Genomic DNA, 23,207 nt, shown 5'->3' with positions numbered 1-23,207 from the left:
AACCTCTACAGTGCCTTCTTCAGCCACCTTCCTGACCACTGACCCAAATTATTCTCATCTGACTATTCTAAGGGGGGAAATCTTCACATGGTTGGGGTACGTATATACAAGCTTAATATATACTTGCCAACTTGGCTTGTTGACCGTGCTTCCTTTCCAAAACCAGATTAGCAGGGTTCTGAAGAAAGCCTGAGTTCATCCTAATGGCCAAAGAACTAACAATGGAGCTGATTAATATGAGCACTCACATTTCTGTGGCAATTTAAAGTTGGAAAAATACTTTCCCTTACAGGAATTTTATGGAGCAAATAGTGCAGGAATTTTTACCCCCACTTCTGTTGTTGGTTAGGGGAATGGTTGATCTGGACCTGAAATTTCGTGATTTTAGGGAATTCACACTGAGGAAACTCCCATCTACCAATGCAGATTAGCAAATATTCCTCTTAGAGAGCTTCTTATGCTATATTTTATATGAGGAGGGAAAATAGACGTAGGGAGGTTTTACCCAAGATTATTCAGCAATAACAGGCTTCTAATAGACAAATATATTGTTTACTTTTCCTGCTTTATCCATATGACCTAAGTTTTTATGCTTTTTGCTGTTATTTTTCAAATTAAAAAATATTAATAGACATACATATACATATAACAAGGAAAGGAAAGAGTTAAATGTCAGATACATGTCGAGAGGAGGGTAGTTGGGCTGGAGATGGGGAGGGGGGTTTGGAATGTGCATACCACTGGGGGAACCATCTTGTGCTCATGTGGTAGTGATGTGTTAAGATGGTTTAGGAGGTGATGGAAAGAATCCTGAACTGGGAGCTGCTATTCCATTATCAGCTCTCCTCTGTAGATAGCCAGGTGCCATGGTGGTTAGAGTGCTGGACCTGGGATGAATAACACCTGAGTTCACATCCTGCCCCAGAAGTGACGGGCAGCTAGGAGGTACAGAGGATACAATCCTGGCTCTCAAATGATAACACCTGAGTTCAAATCCTGCCTCAGATATGAATGAGTATGTGACCCCAAGCAAATCACTTTACCCTGTTTTTGTCTGTTTTATCATCTATAAAATGAACTAGAGAAGAAACTGGCATACCACTCCATTATTTTTGCCAAGAAAAGCCCAAATGGGGTCACAAAGAAGAGGACACCACTGAAATACTGAACAACTCAGTCACAAACTAGCAGTGCAACCATAAACGAATTGGTTTTCTTCTCTGTGCCTCAGTTTCCTCATCTTTAAATTGAGAGAGAGTAAGAAACTAAATTATTTTAATGATCCCTTTGATGTCTAAATCTACACTAAACATTTAAGGACAGTGGAAAATAAAGCCTTCTTGAAGACTTCAACCTTGTAAACTCATAGACAAGCAGAGGTCTGGGGTCAAATGTAGGGATAGCGACTGGAATTGTAAGAAGTCTTAATGAGAAAACTCTCTGTGCCATTGCATATTGGTACCTTCTCTGGACTTAGTCTTTGAAAGTACCTTGGAGCCCAGGGTCACAAAACCAGTATGCATCACAGGTAGGACTTGAATCCAGATTTCCCCAGACTTAAGGCCAACTCTCTTGCCTCTATAGTCTGGGCTAGATACTTGGTGGATCAATTGATTTTTGTCTTTGTCTAATCCTGCATCTATGAGCTTATGGAACAAGGGTTTGGGATTAGCTATATCTAGGATCCATTCTAGTTCTAAGTCTCGGATCTTATGACTGTGACATCTAACCAATGACCTTTTAAACTCTAATATTTCACAATTCTTCATATGAATTCTTGCATCTCCAATTGCCTTTTGGCCATAGAAATCTCTAACTCAAGCTATTTAAAAGAGAATCTATTTTCTTTAGAATTCTGATGAACACAGTAATCAACTATGCTCTTCAGAAGCCTCATGATGATGCATACCTCCCATCTCTTGGCAAAGAAGTGAAGGAAGGACTATGGTGTAAAATGGAGCATACATTCAATATGCTGACTGATGTTGCCTGATTACAATTATTAGTTACAAGGGAATGCTTCTATATGGGGGAGGATATTGGTGGTTTGTGATGATGATGCAAAAGAAGAAAAAAAAAGTTAACACCAGTGAAATATTTTCAAAGGAAGCAGAGGGGAACAGAAGGAGGTGAAGGGGGAGCAGACAAGCCAGAAAATGGTGTTGTTGCTTTCATGTTCAGTTTAATATATACTCCAAAGATCCATATAGTAACAAAACAGATATATTCTAACATAACAATCTAAAAATCTATATGAAAACAAAAATCCAGTTTCATATACTGATTTTTTCCTTATCTTTGAATATTGAAATGCTCGTTTTTGTTCAATTCACAATAAAATGTATTCTTAACAGAATAGATTAACTCATATCCAAGGCAGTATCTTGATTTGATCAGCTCATTCTTTCTGAAAGATTCAGTTTCTGGAAAACCATGGAGTCAAGGGACTCAGCTAAGTGCCAAGAATGAGAGTGAAGGTTCTCTATTTCCTCTGTAGTCACCTGTACAGGTTTTTATTGAGCCATGAATGGAAATAGAGGCCATACAGACTGCTGGGAAAATGGGTTTTAAGAATTGAGAACAAAGGGATCATCTAGGTGGCTCAGTGGATAGAGAAAGGAGGTCCTAGGTTCAAAATTGACCTCTGACATTTCTCAACTCTGTGACCCTGGGCAAGTCCCTTAACCTCAAATACCTAGCTGACTGGTCCTCTGCCTTGGAACTAATACTTGTATTAATTCTAAGAAAAAAATTAAGGGTTTAAAAAAAAGGAATTGAGAACTAGGAAGGAAATCAGGAGGCTTTTTGCTCAAGTAATATCTCTTTTCCAGAGCCTCTGAAAATCTCTGTCTTCATCTCATTCAAAATGGAATGGGAACAATGCTAATTATTGTGATAGAGGAAGGATCTAGAGACTTTGAGGGACAGAGCCTGGAGGACATGCCGACGTTTGCATCCACAGCTGGGGATGGTGAAGGAGGCTTGGAATCTTGAAGGAAGAGGAGATTCCAGGGGGAGACAGTTGATCGCTTTCTTTCCTGAGAAAGCCCAGGGGGACAGGCTAATGAGAGTTTTTTCTCCTCAGCCATACACAAATCCCTCATTGATCCTAATGACCATCCCGCCCCCTCAAGACACCAAGAGTTGTGGCAGAACCTGAGAAGAAGAAGAAGAACAGCATCCAAAGATCTCACACAGCTCTTGTGATACCTTGAGTCTGGACTCAGGGCTCTGTTGTGCTAAGAGCAGGGGTCACCAGACCCTGAGCCTGTTAGAGGCCAGGCTGACAAGCCTGGGTCTTTCCACTTTGGGGGGGGGGGAAGGGAGAAAGATATTTTTAGACAGACAGGGACTTCCTTTACCCTCTTTCCTATAAGCTCCAACCTGCAGACATCTTGCTTATCTTACTTCTAACCACCATTTGTTAGAATAAAGTGTCAGTTATCTTAAATTGACTTCCTTGCCTTATTGAAGGGGGAGATAGCAGATTTCTCTATCTCTCCCCAAGGGAAAAGGTTCACCCATTAATCCGTTATTAGAGGGGAGTAAAGGCAGGGTTAGAGGAGAGATATTTGAAGAAGACTGAAGGGGGGAATCCATCTCACCCTCCTTCTACTTTCTGGGATCATCTACTCTTTCTCCATTATACCCAAACCAACCCTCTAATACATTGTCATGAGAATTCCTGGCTTTCTCCAAGACTCTGTTCACCTTCTTCAAGATGCCTTTCCCTATTGGTCTAGGTGCTAGTACCTTCTAAAGTTCTCTTGTTTATACATTCCATTTTTGTGTCACTTAGGTGGTACAGTGGATAGAATGTTGATCCTGGAGTCATGAAGATATGAGTTCAAATGTGACTTCAGACATTCACTAGCTATGTGAATTTAGGCAAGTTTCTTAACCTCTATCTACCAGTTTGTTCAACTATAAAATGGGGATAAGAACACCATGAGATAATATTTTAAAAGCATTTAGTACAGTGCTTGGCATAGAGGAGGCCCTTTATAGATACTTGTTTCCTTCCTTCTTATACATACTTATCTGTTATTATTTGTTGTTGTGATAATAATGTAACTCTTTGGGAGCAGGACCTGTTTTTACTTTCTTTACCCCTAACATGTAGCATAGTGCTTAGAGCATACTAATTACTTAAGGAAATGCTTCTTGATTTATTGATTCATTCATTCATTTTCAAGTTTTAGGCATTAAACCTAATGCTCATGGAGTCAGTAATTAGGAAAGCACAGAAACCATTCTTCTAGACTCAGTTCTTCTGGGATTCTCTCTATGAGTTGACTTTTTCCAGAAGGGACATCATTTGATAAGGCAATTTATAATGATCCATCCTTCACAATTATCTTCCCACCTCCATCCTCAACCCTAAACCACGTGTCTCTGTGTCTCTTCAGTCTTAAAGTACTCACAAACATTACATGCTTCTTTGTTTTAAAGATGAGCAAACTACATTTTTGTGGTTGTTGGTTCCCCTTGAAAATGAGGTGATTGGACTTGCCTAAATATTTTTGTTGGGACACATGAAGCACTGAGTGAAGGCTTTATCTTTTTTCACAAGGATTATTTGGCCTCTAGTCTGCATTAGGTCATAATTGAAATTAGGTTGTGTGAGACTACACACAAGAATGGGTATTCCTAGGGGTGTTGACTTTGTAATTATACAATCATAGATTTAGGGTTAGAAGGAATATTAAAGACCATCAAGACCAATGCCTTCATTTTACAGATGAACAAATTAAGGTCTACAGAAGTTAACTGACTTGTCCAGAGTCATATATATATATATATATATATATATATATAATATCTGAGCAGGAAAAAATTCAGGTCAGCCTGTCTTTAAGTCCATTGCTCCAGCCACCTATCTAGGCAAACAGATTTTTTTGGTTGACTATTGGCTTGTTCTGGAAAGACTTATAGCTATGGTGTGTGGGAGTTCAGGTTTAGAACAAGGTTAATGACAGAGCAATGTTGGACATATTTTCTTGGTTTTATTTTCTACTCTAGTTATTCATCATTTTCATCATTTCTTACTGAACAATAATTTTCCATTATATTCATGTACCCTAATTTATTTAGGGTACATTCCGCTGATGATTTGTTTCCAATCTTTTACTACTACAAATAATGCTGCTATAAATTTTTTAGTGTATATCACTATTATTCCCATCTTCCCAGCCAGCCAAGTATGCAATCTCAATGTCATCCTCAAATCTTCACTCTCTCTTTCTCCACATATCCAATTAGTTACCAAAATCTGGCCATTCTACCTCTGGGACATCTCTTTTTAAACATTTGATAATATTTTATTTTTTCCAATATTCCATAAAAACAATTTTTTAAAATTAAAAAAATTAGTCCCAAATTCTCTCCCTTCCTCCAATCTTTCCTTGCTGAGATAGTAATTAAATATAGATTTTACATGTAAAAGCATGTAAAACATTTTTCCATGTAAATCCTTTTGTAGAAGAAAATTCAAACCAAAAAATGGAGAAAGTGAAATATAATATACTTTGGTCTTGATTCAAACAAGAGACTCCATCAATTTTCTCTCTGGAACTAGACAGCATTTTTCATCATGAGTCCTTTGGAGGCTTGAATCATCCTATTGCTGAGAATTGCTAAGTTTTCCATAGTTATTCATTGTGTAATATTGATGTTACTGTGTACAATGTTCTTCTGGTTCTACTTACTTCACTTCACATCAGTTCATGGAAGTCTTTCCAGTTTTTTCTGAAATTCTCATACTTGTCATTTCTTATAACACAGTAGTATTCTATTATATACTCATATATCACAACTTACTCAGGCATCCCTAATTGGTGAGGATTCCTTCAACTTTCCAATTCTTTGTCACCACAAAAAGAGCAGCTATAAATACACATAGGTCCTTTTCCCTTTTGTTTTATTTTTCAAGTCACAACCTTAGTTAAGCACCTTAATACCTCATGCCTGCAATAATGCAATAACCTTGGTTTTTTAACTGGTCTTAACCATGTTCCTACTCTAATCTCTCTTCCACAGAGCTACCCAAGTGATTTTCCCGAAGCTTAAGTTTGACCTTGCCATTACTCCTTCTTAATAAATTCTAGTGACTTCCTATTCCTTCTAGGATCAAATATAAATTCATTATTTGGAATACTTAAAGATTTTCATAACTTGGGCCCTTCTGTCTTTTTGGGTATCTTACACATTAGATCCCCCCACCTAACAATCCAATCATATTAATTTATTCCTTGTTCCACAGATATGATATTTCCATATCTGTGTGCTGGCTGTCCCTCAAGCCTAGAATGATTCCTTAGAATGATTCTTAGAATCTCTGGCTTCATGCTTCACCTCAGATGTTACCTTCTTGATGTCTTTCCTGATCTCCTCAGCTGAGAGTATACTTCCTCCCCAAATTGCCCTGTATTGACAGAATTCAGGAAGACCTGAGTTCAAATCTAGATGCAGATACTATCAGTATAACCCTGGTCAAATCAGTGAATCTGTCTGCCTTATTCCCAGTCTCTGAAATGGGGATAATAATAGCATCTATCTTCCAGGGTTGTTGTGGGGATCAAATGAGATACTTGTAGAATGCTATGTAAATCTTAAAGTGCCATTCAGAAGCTTGCTATTATTATTGTTATTCATATTCTTATTTATATATATAACATCTCCTCTATTAAAATATAAGATCATAAAGACAGGGATTATTTCACTTTTATTTTTGTATCTCCAGCACTTACCACAATGCCTGTTACTTTAAATGATGCATCACGATTGATTTGGGATCTTTCTTTTTGACAGTGACCCCCTTGGGAATATAGGCTAACCATTGGAATCAATGAGTCAAAGGTTATGGACATTTTAGTCCCTCATAGTATAGTTCTAAATTTCTCTTCCAAGAAAAGTAATCACAAAATTTTAAAATCAAATATCTCTAATAAGAGTCTTATAATACAAGATATAGAAAACTCACACATAAAAGAATAAAAATCATTTCCCAGTAGATAAGTGGTCAAAGATGATGAATAATTATAAAAAAGATGTGTTAATAACAACTTTATGAAAGGATTCAAATATTTATTCATAAATTAATAATGAATATTTATTATCTTAAGTAATAAGTAATGAAGATCTAGCCAGCTCTGCAGACCCACTTCATACCAAACAAATTGGCAAAGATGAAAGAATATGGGGCTGGTCAAATATGGAGATGTTGTAGGAAAAAAAGTTCAATCACACTCTGCTGGTGTTACATTTGGCTTATATTTCTGAAGTCTCGAATATGAGATATGCTTCCTTTTATTTGAAAAAAAATCTATAATTAAAAAAAATAAACTGAATCTTTCTTACAATGGAAAACTATATGTATTAGTTAATCATTTTTGAGGTTTTTCTTTTTTGTACCTATGAAGGCTATAAACTGATCAATTTATTCTTTGCTCTTATAGTTAGTTTCTTGAGCAGTTCTAAAAAACGTGAACCATGCTGGTGATTTTCATGAAATCACAGAATGTTCAGAGTTGGAAGAGACATTGTAACCATCTTGTATGACCAATGCCCGATGAAGAAACACCTTTGCATAATCATCCACAATTTGCTGGGAGTTGCTATAAAAGAGGCCCTGATAGAACCTGTCAAGTAGAAAAAAGATTATACTGGTTGAACTTGTTCTACTTAAGCTTGTAGGGGAGAACTAGAAGCAACTCAAACTTGTAGAATTCAGAAGTATGTAGAAATTAATAAGCCCTCTCTCTGGGGATCCTACTTTGCCAAAGTAGCCCAGTTCAGAAATGGGAGGTTCTAATTATTAAGTTTTTCCTTTTATATGCCTTAATATTCTCTCTCTCTCTCTCTCTCTCTCTCTCCCTCTTTCTTCTCCTCCTCTTCCCCCCCCCTCTTTTTTCCTTCTTTATTTCTCTTCCCTTTTGTCTTCGAATCAATATTAAGAATTGGTTTCAAGGAATAAGAGTAGTAGGTTTTTAAGTGGTAAGTGGTAAATTGAGTTTAGGTGATTTGTCCAGGGTCACACAGCTAGGAAGTGTCCGAGTCCAGTTTTAAACCAAAGACCTCCCAACTTCAGTCTTGGTTCTCTATGCACTGAGGCCCCTAATTTCCCTCTTTTCAACTTTGATTCATTGTTTCTAGTTTTGCCTTCTGATGTCAAGCTGAACAAGTATGAGCCCTTTTCCACATGAACCCTCTTCAGATTCATAAAGAGAGCTGTCATGCACTCTATCAAACACGTTCCTCCACCAAATCCCACCCCCTTTCCCAAGTCTTCTCTTTACCAGAGCTTATCCTTAGTTCTATCAATCTACTTTGAGGCCCCTCTTCATCCTACTTGTTTTCCTCCAGATATTCTCTGGAATACCAATGTTTTCCCTTGGATGTGGTTCCTAGAACTGGATGGAGGGGTTAGTAAGAGTTAGCATTTCTGTGCCTCTTTATGGTTTTCAAAGTGTTATTATCTCATTTGATTTTTGCAATAGCCCTTTGAAAAAAGTGCTATGATTATTGTTATTTTACAGGTCAGAAAAATGAGGTAGATAGAGGTAAAGTAATTTGCTAAGGGTTCTAGAAGTAGCTAGGCAGCTAGGTGGCACAGTAGATAGTGTGCCAGGTCTGAAGTCTGGAAGATTCATTTTCCTGAGTTCAAATCTAGCCTTGGACACTTACTGTCTGTATAACCCTGGGCAAGTAATTTAACCCAGTTTTCCTCACTTTTTTCATCTAAAAAAATGAACTGGAAAAGGAAATGGCAAACCACTCCAATATCTTTGCCAAGAAAATCCCATTTGAGTTCACCAAGAGACTGAAACAACTGAACAACAATAACAACAATACTTCTCTTAAATTTCTGGTTGCTGTTTTCATAGAATCTGATTTTAGATAATCAGATTAATAAAGAATCTATATCTATACACACATAGATATAGACATAATTATTTCACTTCTAATAATAAAAATATCATCTAAAATTATGAATATTATAATATTATAAATATTTATTCCTAAAGTTAAGTAGGTCATCATATCAACAACAGACTTAAAATAAATATTTTTAAATAGGCACTTCCTGAGGTCTGAACTCCCATGGATAGCTTGCTTAGGTCACAGTGGACTATAGTTGATGATGAAGGTTCAATGATTCTCCCTACCTCCCCAAAATATAATAAACAAAGCTTCAGTAGCAAGAGTACAAAAGATGACCTTACCATTACACTTGCTAGTATTTGGGTCATCATTAGACTAATATGAGTTTTCTAGGATCCACAATTAAGAAAGTTATTGAGAAACTGGAGAAAATCTCTGAAAAAAAGCTACCAAATGGATTAAAGGGTTAAGATGCAATTTAATATAGCAGATTGGGTATTGGAATTAGCATGAAGAAAGTTTTGATTCAACAACTGCTTGTGACACTTATGATCCATGGGGCCACAAGCAAGTCCCCTCTCTGAGCCTCAGTTTACCCATATCAAAAATGGGCAGGATAATGCTTGTAGTATACTTTACAAGATTATTGGAATATTCAAGTGAGACTTTGGGGATTCTCCTGTGTTTAGTGGCATAATGAGTTTTTTTTAGGTTTATACATTAGGAACGTGAGACAAAGACTTAGCTTAGATATTCTGACCTCTTCCTAACAAAAGTATGACTAATATGGAACTATCAGGACTTTACCTCAGTGTGCTGATATTTGGGGGGTGGGATATGTCTTCCACAAGGGGGCACTTTTTCCCTTTAGTATGGTCATACCTCACACTGATATTGTACCTAGACTATAAATGTCAAGTGAACCCCTCATCCTTACCTAGTTTTCATGTCACCTACCCACTTTTACCATCACATTGGTTTGATCAAGACCCAAGAGACCTCCCATTCTCTTCCCCTTCTCAACCACTACCATATTGGTCTAATTTCATTTGACTGGGGAAAATTGCCTATGTACTTCTTGGTCTTCTGATCTATGCCAAAAAGGTTACCCAGGGTCAGTGACATTGGCAGGACACATCAGTTTTGACATGTTGTGCAGTCTCTGCCTTTCCTTCAACTAAATTTCTCCTAGTTGCCAAAATTCACAGTTAAGATTTTGCTTCCTACTATGCATTTAGTCCAGTTTACTCCCAAAGAGTGTCATAGCTTATGGAGGAAGGACAATGAAAAAGAAGCCAAGATTACTTATTCAATAAATTGACAAGCATTTGGGCTCCTGGAAAGCACTTATGTCCCAGGTACAATGCCAAGCACTGAGGATGCAATGACAAAAAATATTAACCCCTTCTCTTTTTCCCTCCCTCCCTCCCTCCCTTCCTTCCTTCTTTCCTTCCTTCCTTCCTTCCTTCCTTCCTTCCTTCCTTCCTTCCTTCCTTCCTTCCTTCCTTCCTTCCTTCCTTCCTTCCTTCCTTCCTTCCTTCCTTCCTTCCTTCCTTCCTTCCTTCCTTCCTTCCTTCCTTCCTTCCTTCCTTCCTTCCTTCCTTCCTTCCTTCCTTCCTTCCTTCCTTCCTCTCTCTTTACAAAGAAATGCAAAAAAAAAAAAGTCTCTGCTGTTAAAAAGCTCAAATTCTACTAAGGAAGAAAATATTTAAATAACTATATACCTAAAAGATACTACTTGGTCCTTGACTGATTGACAATGGACATATGAAGAGGTAAGGATAAAGGATGGCACAGTAGCTAGCTCTTGAGGGAATGGACAAATATTCTGAATAATAGCAGTTGGCTTCTTTTCTCAACAGAGATTGACAGTAACTGTGAGGAAAAGGACACATACTACTGAAATGTACAAATTTGCATCCTGCCTCTGATAAATTCCAAAGTACAATGAAGAGAAAAAAATATTTTGAAAAGTCTTACTCCAAGAAACACTAGAACACTCAGTCTTTCTGAGTGAGATTACAGACAAGCATAGTTAATTGAAAAGTCTAGGGTACAAATTATCAATCCCCAGAAAATAATTTTATACTAATTTAATCTTAATTACAGTGAGGATTTTTCTCAAAAGCTGTAATTATGTTCTTCCAGATTATACCATTGGGCATTTTTTCAGAGCTGTTGAGAGTGATTTCTTATCAAACTTCATGGAGATTGTATGCACATGATGTTTAGAGAGGAAACCCAGAATACGTATGTGAATGCTTTCTAAAATACTGCAGAAATATAAGAAGTAAATATGCAAACCTCTGTTATTTTAGCTATTATTGTTACTGTCTTAGAAGAGAATTGGGTTGAAGATTGAAAACCAGTACTAGCATCTATGTAAGACCGATGAGTCAAGCAAGCAACAAACACTTCATTAAGCACCTACCACTAGAATACCTTTCCTCTTCTCATTGGCATCTTGGAATCTTTGGTTTCCTTCCAGACTCAGCTCATACTTTTTATCTGGCCTTACTTGGGCCAGTCAGATGCTAGGATTCTCATCCACCCCAAGGTCACTTTATATCTACTTTTTAAAAAATTAACTTTTTTTCCAGATTATATATCAATACAATTTTTAATAATAATTTCCTGTCATATTGTGATCCATGTCCTTTGCCTCCATCTCACCCATCCCTCCTCCCCTGAAAACAGATAATATGATATGGATTGGGAAATAAGATATATATATGTATATATATATGAGTTACATTAGAGAAAAAACTGATGGAGAAAATAAAGTGAAGAATGGTATGTTTCAATCTGTATCCACACTCCATCAATTCCTTCTAGGGCAGTGAATAGCCTTTATCATCATGAGCCCCTTGGAGCCGTTCTGAACCCTTGTATTGTCTAAAACAGTTGAGTCTTTCACAGTTGATCATCATACAGTATTTGTGTTACTGTACACATTGTTTGGGTTCTGCTCACTTCACTTTGTATTACTTCATATAAGTCTTTCCAGTGTTTTTTGTGATCATCTTATATTTACATTTTATATGTTTATGTGTTTCTATGTGTATCAATTCTCTCCTTCCTTATAGGATGAAATAACCATTTCTTTTTTTGTCCTCACATCCTAGCATTTATCATAGGCACATAGTAGGTGCTTTTTTCTTGAATGCTTAATTAATTAATAAATAATGTTTATATAGTGTTAGTAAAGTACATTACATATATTATCCAACTTGATCCATAAAAAAATATGTGCGGAATATTTTCCCTATTTAGGAAGGAATGAAAGAAGTAAGTAAAGAAGGAAAAAGACATCTCAATCAATAACTGAGACAACTCCATCCTGAGCCTGATTCAATGATTGGTAAGTCTTTATCTGATTCTCCATATCATTAGAAGGCCCAGTCACACTGCTTTCAGTCTACCTTTGAAGTTTATCCTCTAGCCTCCTCCACCTCCACATTGGATGCTCTGCCCTTGTAAGAAAGGTATTTTCCTTCCTTCCCCTCCACACTTCCCTGCCAAGATCCTCTGTGATTTTTTTTTTCAGTAGACTGTAACTACCTTGAGAATAAAGAACATCTCTTTCTTATTTTAGTATTTTTCTGAATACACAGTAATCATTTAATAAATGTTCCATCTAATCTATTCATCATCCATACATTCACTAACTTATCTTTTAATCTATCCACCTATCCATCTTCCTATTCATCTACCTACCTATCTATAACTATCTATAGCTATCTATCTTACTGTTGTTGTTTGGTTCTTCATGACCCATCACAACTTTCTTAATAGATGTATTGGAGTAGTTTTCCATTTGCTTCTGCAGTTTATTTTACAGAAAGTGAAAATGAAACAGAGTTAAATGACTTTCCCAGTGTCACACCGCTAATAAGTATCTGAGGCCAGATTTGAACGCAGGAAGATGGGTCTTCCTAACTCCAGACCTGGAGAACTATCCACTGTGCCACCTAGTTAGTTGCCTATAACTACCGATCTATTATCAATCTAACTATTTGTCTGTCTATCTATCTATCTATCTATCTATCTATCTATCTATCTATCTATCTATCTATCTATCTATCTATCTATCCATCTAACCATCTATCATCCATCCTTCCGTCTCTCTCTCTCTCTTCCTCTTTCTCTCCTGCAAACTCCTGAGTAAGGACTGTCTTTCTTTTTGTATTTGTATCCCCAGCTTTTTGTGCATGTGAATGAGAGTTGATTGTTAAAATTTCAGTGTGAGCAATTTTACACCTAGGAAATCACAAACAGTAAAAATCAGGGTTTGATTTATTGTTTTAGTGATTATCTGTATTTCAGAAAGTTTTGGAGAAAATCTTAATAATATAGATTAAACTTAAAAGTGTGTTGTGCATACATCACCCCAACCCCAAGATCCAGTTATCAAACATTTACCAGCATGCCCTTGAGTGCCTGGCACCTAGAAAGCACTTTTTAAGTCACTCATTCATGTGCATATACAAGTATTTACAAAATATGTATTATCTAAATACAAGGTAGTTGGTAGCTGGGGGTGAGGATCAGGAAATCTTCTCCCAGTTAAGGGACTGTCAGGGAAGCTATTTCTTGACTGATACCAAAGATTCACAAATTTATATAGATTCTTCTATAAGTCACATTATTTCTAAAATGGGCCCCCCTTCCTTCTAAAGTGAGCTCTTGAGTTGAGAATCTTGGAATTATTGCCTTGTAGTGTTGGCTCTAGATGGTGGTCACTGAATCCAGCAACCAGTTGTCACTATGGTGGCTTGTGGCACAAACTAAAAATACCTGGTCTCAGATTTAGGGTTCTCCAAATGGGATAGTTGAAGGAAAACCACAGTGTATGTTGGAAGCAAAACATCACCCTGTCATTTACACAAGAATAGAGCTTCCTACACCAAACCTCAGCTCCTCAAATAGAGATCCACTTACAAGACCCCCTGATTTGACTTGTGGTCTCTCATTACTGTAAGCTCATCTTTCTTTCAAGATTGGAGGCCAGAATGAGGCTATGTCAGTTTAGTATGTCAGAGGCCACAGGCCATCTTATTACTCATTCACAATTTAAGCAAATAGACTTTTCATATATTTATCCCAGAAGTCATATTTTGACATTGGTTGAAATGTGGCATCAGTATGATTTTTCAACTGTAATTTAAGTTTTTTTTCTTCTCTGTGTTAACTTTATCCGTATTGGAGGGATGAGGGGTGATTCTTTGGAACTATTGTAGGCTGGAAGTTTCTTTTACTTCTAAATTTTCAAGACCCGTGGTTGCATCTTTATAGAGATTACCTCTACCAATGACCTACTAGATTAGCTTCAAAAATCATCTCAATGAACCTCTTTGAACTTCAACTGGTGCTTGAATAACAGACATATCTAGGCTCCTTCTTTGATCAATCAGTCACCAAGATCAACATCTATTAAGCCCCTACTATGTATTAGACCCAGTACTCTATCCTGGGACTGTGAAGATCAAATTAAAATAGTCCTTGCCCTCCAGGAGCTTACATACTAATGGAAGAGACATTAAGTATATAGAGATGCATATGCAAATATATATATATATATATATATATATATATGGTAAACAAGGAAATTTTGAGGAGAAGCCCCCATCAGTTGGTGAGAACAATCAAGGAACAACACTCATTAAGTGTCTACTGTGGGCCATAAAGTGTAATAGGCGTTACAGATTCAGATGCAACTAAGAGATCAGAAAAGGACTCATCTAGGCAGTGAAGCTTGGTTCCGAGAAGGAAGGACTATATTAAAGACTTGAAGCATAGCTGGTCACAGGGAAGATGCTAAGACAAGGGACAGACGGTGCTTTGTTTGGAGAATTGTCAGAATATAGTTAGGCTATAGAATATATGAAAAATAATACATAATAAAAGAAATGAATACAAGATTTGCCCAAGGTCATATAGGTGCTAAATGACAGAATCCAATTTCTCTGTCTCCAAATCCATCAATCTTTCCACTATACCATACTGGAAGCTTTCCTTTCCTTGCCCTAGACTTCCTTCCCCTTAACTAATAGCCATACCCTTAACTTCATTTTGTCTATGGTAGCAATTTCTCTGGGCAACTAGGTGGCACAGTGGATAGAGCACTGGGCTTGGAATTAAGAATACTCATCTTCCAGAAATCAAATCTGGCCGCAGATACTTCCAAGCTGTGTGACCCTGGGCAAGTTACTTAACCCTGTTTGCCTCAGTTCCTCATTTGTAAAATGGGCTGGAGAAGGACATGGCAAACCACTCCAGTATCATTGCCAAGAAAATTATAAATGGGTCCCTAAAAAGATGCATATTACTTAAATAACTAAACAACAACAAAAGCACCTTCTCTGGGGCTACCTTCTCAAAGCAATCCTGACCCCCAAAAGTTGGAATCTCAGAGAGGTGATTACTTTCATATTCAAAGGTACTTTACACCTTTTGGGTCCTAAAACTGTAACACTCAAGCTTCTACCAGTGTACTTACCTATAAAAGTCAACTAGTAGACACAATTAATTCAAGTTAAAGCATTTACAAAAAGTAATATCAAAAAAAAAAACTACAAAAAAATTCCCCCATAAACCTGGGACGTACACTCCCCAAAATACACAAAATTCTAGTAGAAGAATAGGTTTCAACTTAGATGAGGAAACTAAGGCAATCAGGGTTAAGTGACCTGACCATAACCACATAGCTAGAAAGTGTCTGCAGCTAGTCTACAGCTGGAAGATGAGTCTTCCTGACTCCAGACCTGTCACTCAATTCAATGATGGGACACAAATTGGTCAGGGGTGTCCTGAATATCTCACCAAACCCCATGAAAAAGCCACATGATAATTATGCAATTCCAACTTCATTTTTAAACCCTTACCTTTCATCTTAGAATCAATACTGTCTTTGGGTTTCAAGGTAGAATGACAGTAAGGACTAGACAGTTGGGGTTGTGACTTCCCCAGGGTTACACAGCTAGAAAGTGTCTGAGGTCACATTTGAACTCAGGGCCTCCCATCTCTAAGCTTGGCTCTCAATCTTCTGAGCCACATTGCTGCCCCCAATTCTAACTTCATTTATAACAAAAGGAAATGTAACAGTCACATGCAGAGTCTAGGTTCAAATTTTAGGAGCTTTGGAACAATAAGAACCACAGCATAGTAGCTAAGTTAATTTTTATTAAATGTTATAAAAGTTAAATGGAGGGAATCATGTTTCTGGCAGCAAGAGGAAGCTTCAGCAAAATTCCTATGAAATGGGATCTATAAGAGAACTTTTTAAAGTTAGTAGCTTGGTCCAGATGGAGGCTTTAATGAGGTACAAAGGCAATTATTTTACATGAAGAAAAAGAAAGAAAGGAAGGAAGGAAGGAAGAGAGGGAGAAAGAGAAGAAGGGGTGGAGGAGGAGAAAGAGAAAGAAAGAAAGAAAGAAAGAAAGAAAGAAAGAAAGAAAGAAAGAAAGAAAGAAAGAAAGAAAGAAAGAAAGAAAGAGGAAAGATAGAAAAGTGAATTTATTTTTATTAATACTGTTTGTTTTTACATAATTCATATTACCTATTATATTCCTCCTCACTCTCTAGCCCTAGTCAGAGATCAAACCCTTATTTGAAAAAAAAAATAGAAGGAATGAAAGAAATTCATTTCTAAAGTTCTGTACAACTAAGCAATTAAGTCTGACATCCCATGCTGTAGGCAACTCATTTCAGCAAAGGAATAAAATCCTTTATTTAGAAGGCCTTTAGGTATGCAACCTAGAGAGTCATATAGGTCAAGCAGGCAGTTACTACAAATTAAGGTATTCTATTGGCCAGCTGGGGCCAGGCAATGATCACTACTTTGCTGAGCAGATGTTGCCTACAGCCATCACTGACAATGACTGGTACCAAGAGAATCTCTTTGTTCATTCTCTCTTTCTTTAAAAAGTCCTCTGTAACATCCCTGCCATCGATTGATATATAGATAGGTAGATAGAGATAGATTTATACACACATATGTATTCATACACATATATAATTGCTGCTTCAAATTGTGTCAATAGACTTGTAGTTATTCAGAATAATGGAGGAATTAATCCAACTTAAATTTTTGAATTCAATTAATCAAGTTGACAATACTTAGAAGTGTGTAAATATACGGCGAGAATTATTTTTAAAAGAATGAATACCTGCTTCCCCCTCAAAAAAAAATTCTAGGGTAGCTACCCATATATCAACTTTATTCACTTGTAGACATATTTGTATCTTTTTCTTTGCCCAAATTCAGATACTGCTTTTACCATGCCTGATGAATCTTTCCTAGTGTGGAGGTAGAGGCAAGCTACCCTTTGTATCCCTTTTAAGTTAATCTCTTACCACTTGCCAGGGGTTATAGCACTATCCCAAGATGAGCAGAAGAAAGGGTTAAGGATGAACTCTAGAGGGAGAAGAAATATTTTAGGGCAGAGATTCTAAAGCTGGAGTCTATGGATTTTTTTAATATCTTGATAACCCTATTTCAATATAATTGGTTTCCTTTGTAATCCTACGTATTTTATTTTTAGGCATTTAAAAACAGTGTTTTTAGAAGAGGTCCATAGGCTTCCTTTATCAGACATCCAAAGGGAGCCATAACACCAAAAAGGTTAAGAACCCCTCCCTGGTTGAGGGGAAGAATATAATTTCTTATAATGACAAAGGAACAATTTTAGAATTTTTAGAGCTGAAAGGGATATTAGGTGCTATTTAATCCATCTCTTCCTCGAGGTCTAAAAAAAGGGTCTCCTTTCCTTCTTCTGATGTTATCTGGGGCACCATTATAAGTAAGATGACAGAGAATCTCTCTTGAGATCTCCACTTCTGTAATATCATAATGGATCAGTAATCTCACTGATGGGGGTGGATGAGTACTCTTCCTGTGAAACTCTCATCCATGGCTGTACACGGTAATAAGAGATTAGAGCCTTTTTTTTGCAAGCTAACAGTCTAGTAAGGTGATGCTTGAAACTACTGCTTGACCTGAGGGAGGACAGAGAAGAAATAAGGTCTGAGAAGCCTTAAGGAGGATGAAAAGGGAAAAATGTTCCAACCCAAACATCATAGGATTGTAGATAGGGAGCTGTAATGGGCTTTACAGGCCATCTAATCTAACCTCCTCATTTTCTAGATGAGGAAAGGCAAGGAGAAGAATCAGGATGACATAGTTAAGTCATTAAGTCAGATGATCAGAGATGAGATTTGACCTCAGGTCTAGTCAATTCATTCATTATGCCACTCCATCTTCAAAGACATGCCTATGCCTAAAAGTACTAGTCTAAGAGCAAACTGGATTAGAGTAGGAGAACAAAGGGTTTTGGGCAGCTAGGTAACATGGCGGTAGGGTACTGGGCTTGGAATCAGGAAAACTCATCTACCCTGGTTTAAATCTTGCCTCACTCACTTAGTAGCTGTGTGACCCTACACAAATCAATTTCTCGCTGTTTGTCAGAATTTCCCCCTCTATAAAATGAGATAGGGAAGGAAATGGCAAACCATTCCAGTATCTTTGCCAAGAAAACCCCAAATGGAGTTACAAAGTGGGGACACAACTGAATTGACTACTCAACAACAACACAAAGGTCTTTAGGAGTGATGGCTTTGTTTCCTTTACAGAAGACATTTCAGAAAGGGGTATTATTCTGTTTCTTCTCATTATCATAATAGACATGGGTTTTCCTTAGGTATTTGAAAATCAAATAATTTTTAAGACTATTTAAAAGAATGATGTGCTGAATTTTGCTGTATTAACTTGTCTGCTGTATAAGTATAGAATTTTGGAGTTCAGATCTGAGTACACCCTGAACACGGAGGTTAGAAAAACTAGTTTTGGATCCCATATCTGCTATTTTTTAACCAGTGTAACCTTCACAAAGTCACTTTGTTATCCTAGGCATCTGTTTCCTAATTCGTAAAATTAAAGGGTTGTATTAGATGTTAAGTCTCCTACAATTCTCTATTGCCAAGGGTATTGTTGTTATTGGTCATTCATGTCTGACGCTTTGACTCCATTAGGAGTTTTCTTGGCTAAGATACTGGAATGGTTTGTCATTTTCTTCTCCAGCTCATTTTACAGATGAGGAAACTGAGGCAAACAGGGTTAAGTGAGTTGCTATATGTCTCCCAGGTAGTCAGTGTCCAAAGTTGGATTTGAATTAAAAAAAGATGAGTCTTCCTGACTTTAGGACTCTTTTCCACTACCATGAGTATACATTACTATAATATGAATGAATCAAAAAATCAATACATAAAATGCCAGGCCCTTTGCAAAACCTGGAGATACAAATGGAAAAAGTGAGACTGCCCTTACCCTTCGGGAGTGTATATTATAATAAAAAGATATAACACATTTTGAGGAGTAGTGGCCAGAGAAGGGCATTTTGATTTGGGTATTAAATACCTCTATTTTTTTCCGATTGGCTTTTGGCTATATATGGAACAAGAGGAATGACAACCCGAAGGTTCTTTCTAAGTGGCCTTTAGTAAGTTAGAATCATATAGGACTAAGATTAGTTGGGGGTATTTTTATATTTTTCCTCCCCTCCCCACTATTGCTTTTCCTTTTATATTCTCCAGGCTGCTAGGACGAGATTCTTGTGTTTGGTCCTGAAGCAGACATAATATATTATTTAAATATAGTTAGACGAGATATGATTATTCCAAAAAGTTGTTTAGAGGAAGGAATTTCTCTGATTCTTTCAGAGTCTTTCTCCAACAATAATTGAAACAGGGACTGAACCCTTTAAGGACTATTTGGCATTATTTGAATATTGTGTGACTATAGATCGAGCTCATACATCACTATTCAGTATGAAAACATTACCAATGCACACTCCCCTTTTGTACTTGGGGATTTGCCCCCAGGTAAAATAACTATCAAAAATAAGAGGGAAGGTTTATACCCTTGACAAAAAAAAAACAAAAAACAAAAAACACAACCCATGCTTTCTGTCTTAGAATTGATATTAAATATTGATCTGAGGTAGAAGAGTGGTAAGGGCTAGGCAACTGGCATTAAGTGACTCTGACAGGGTCATACTGCTAGAAAGTGTCTGGGGTCAGATTTGAACCCAGGTCCTCCTGAATCCAGACCTGGAGCTCTATCTACTATGCTACTTAACTGCCCCCTTGTGCCCTTGACTTTTTGACTCTGACCCAAACAGCTCTTAAGTGTCAGAAGTGGGATGTGAAACATAGACTTCCCACTCTAGCCTAGAACTCCAGCCAACTTTTGCAACACTGTTTTTTTAGATTAAAAAAAAAAAAACAACAAAAGGTAGAACATCACTGATTATTGCCGCCCCTGCATTTCAAACTATACCAGAAATCATTTCATATCATGCATGATCTGTGAGATTCCCGTTTTGAGACCCTTGTGATAACCCCATCCCAGCTGTCAGAAACCATGGATCACATCCTAAACGTTGTCTCTAGCAACAGGTTTTCACAGTACAGATTGTTTAAGAAAATGCCTTTCTGGGCTCCAGCTGATGTCTAGAGCTCAAGAAAAGAGCCAGCTCAGCAGTTCCATTTGTTGTCTTCCTCTGACGTGTTTGACAAGAGCAGGGAATAAATGACCTTTCTTAGAACACACGCACGCATTATTTTTGAGGCAAAGCAATTTAACAAACAGCCTGTATGTTTCTGCATCGACATACCCAGAAGTCATCATGCTACGTGTACGAAAGATTGCTTAATTTATGGACTGGTATTTTTGGAGTGGTGTGTTTTGCAACAACTCTCCTTTCTTTTGAAGTCTTCTACCCAAGATCCAGCTTGGGAAATGACACCAGTTCACATCTGAGGCTTGGACTGTGGACTGCTTTTCTGTCTTATGTAAATCAGTGCCTGTTCGTAATTAGCCTAGACCATCCCAAATCACAGCAAAGACAGGCGTATTATAAACACCTGGGGCTTACAGGCTGAAACACGTTTGGATTCCAGCACCTCCCCCCCATGAACCTGGGATGTCTGCTACAAACACTGAACCATCGTCATCTTCTGAAACCAAAGGAGAAAATAAATCAGGCAGCTTCTCTTGCACAGTCTCTTGGCAAGAGAAATCAAAGATTCTGTGGGAGTGTCTCAATCCAGCAGATCAAAACAATATTCCTTAGCCTTCCTAACCTTTTCCCAGAAGATCAAGGCAGATTCAATCCGTAGGATCATGAATGCATGTTTGTGAGAAAATGCCGTGAAGAGCGTATGTGGGTGGGGGCTCAGTATATTGAGGGTACAGGTGCCCTACATTCATGTCCACAGTTCCCAACATGAAACTCTTTAGAAGCTATACAGAAAAGACAGAGTACTTCAGGGACCAAAATTTAATCTTAGCAGTATTCTTTTCACACATAGTTGAATTAAAACAAAAAATTCAAGTTAACAGACACACTCAGCTATAACTCAAGGGATAGAGAAGAAGCACTGTGTGAAAACTCAAAAGGAGGAAAATTCAGAGTTGGCTTGAATTGACCAAAAATAATGATCTCAACATGTCTGTTTGCATAGAGAAAGCTAGCTTTTTTTCATGCCTAAGACAAGGAATTTGAAATGTGTCTAAGGGGCATAAAATCACTGATTTGAAGCTGTGGGACCTCATAATGTTTCTAGTGTAATTCTCCCATTCTACAGATGAGAAAACCTAAACCCAGGCAAGTGGAAGTCATTTGCCCAAGGTCACAAAGACAGTGATGGGTGGGGCTTAATCCAGGGCTTCTCTTCAAAACCAGTGCTCTTCCAACAGACAACATATACCTTTAAATAAACATTCTAAAGACAAATCAGTTGAAAGTCACTATATACTATGATGGAGAGACAGACTCCTATGGGAAAGGATAGTTACCATTAGAGGAAATAGAGCAGGAGGTGGGGAGTCAGGAAGTTTAAGTGAAATGAAAAGAGGAATTTGGTAGTGTCTTATTTTAACTAATATTACTAATTAGATGCCAGGCTCAATTATTTCTACTGGAATGCAATGGTTATCAGTGTCCTCTAGATTCTGGCATCCTACAGCAATATTCTGACTGCCCTACCCTAGTTGTGGCTCTGAATATTATTATGGGAAACTGCTGAGAAGACCTTCTGGTCTGAGACAGACAATACTTTTGTTTGGTTACGAATTATTTGTGACTATGAAATTCCTGGACACATAGTAGGTACTTTTTGAGTAAAATTGAATTCCTCCATGCTCTAGTAGCATAAAGAATAATAAAGACACAATTTGGATCCCTAAAAATAAAGTAAAACTGCAATGAATAATAACATTCCAAACTAAGCTTTTTTTTCAAAATTTTTATTATTATGAACTTAACAATAACTGACAAACACAAACATTTTAACATTAAAGTAGAATAAGAAAGAGGATTATATAAGAAAGTGATAAGTTAGTGGGTAGTGACAGTTGTGGACTTTTCAAGCCCATATGTTTTTCAAGCATACTTGACTTCTACTTGAGGTTTTAGGATAATTGGGATTAATTCATTTGGCTATTCTTCTTAACCCTGGGTTGTATGCATCCTTCCTTTTACAAATACTCAGGCATGATCCTTTCTCTCTAGATCTCTTTCTTTGTCTCTTACTTCTTTAGGGCTTTCTGTCTCTTATTCTCTATCTCCTTGTCTCTCTTTCCATCCATTTTTCATTTATAAGCAAGCTATATAAATTTAGCTTCTCCTTTTATTTCTGTTTTTTTTTTTGACAAGTTCAGTCCCTGACTCATTGTTGCTCAACAACCCACTCTGCTACTACTTCTCCCAGGAGGGTGAGTAGGCTGTTGGTAGTTTTAAAGGAATAGGCCATTTGGTACATTCTAGTCTCTTCTTGATATTATTCTGTGATGTCTTCATTTTTTTTCTCCCTGTGAGTTCTGACTATTGTCCTATGATGATCTGTGATTATTCACAGTATCACATAAAGCAGAGTTGAAAATAACTTTAAAGGTCATCTAGTCTAATCAGTTTCTTTGACAACAAAGGAAACTGAGCATTAATACCAATGAAGAGCTAATGCTCAGTTCCTAGGTTATTTTTTTCCCACCGAGGAAGGGAAATGACTTTTTTATTGAACCAGAAACCTTCATTGGTATCTTCCAAATGGGTACTCAGAAACTGGCTTTCAAACAGCCCTAAAATGTGATCACTTTTAGCATATTTCAATCCCATCTCCGTCTAGAAGCTTTCTTGGATTTCTAGTCCATTAGCCAACTCGCCAACTCATCTTTGGACTGGTCATCCTTCTTGTTTTGTGTCCTCTTGTGAAGACTATAGAGACTGATTTCTGATGCATCCTTGAAGATATCATGTCTCTCCTAC

The sequence above is a fragment of the Monodelphis domestica genome, chromosome 5 (assembly GCF_027887165.1).
Source record: "Monodelphis domestica isolate mMonDom1 chromosome 5, mMonDom1.pri, whole genome shotgun sequence".
NCBI lineage: Eukaryota > Metazoa > Chordata > Mammalia > Didelphimorphia > Didelphidae > Monodelphis > Monodelphis domestica.
The sequence above is the reverse complement of the archived record's forward strand: the minus strand, read 5'-3'. Positions refer to the sequence as shown.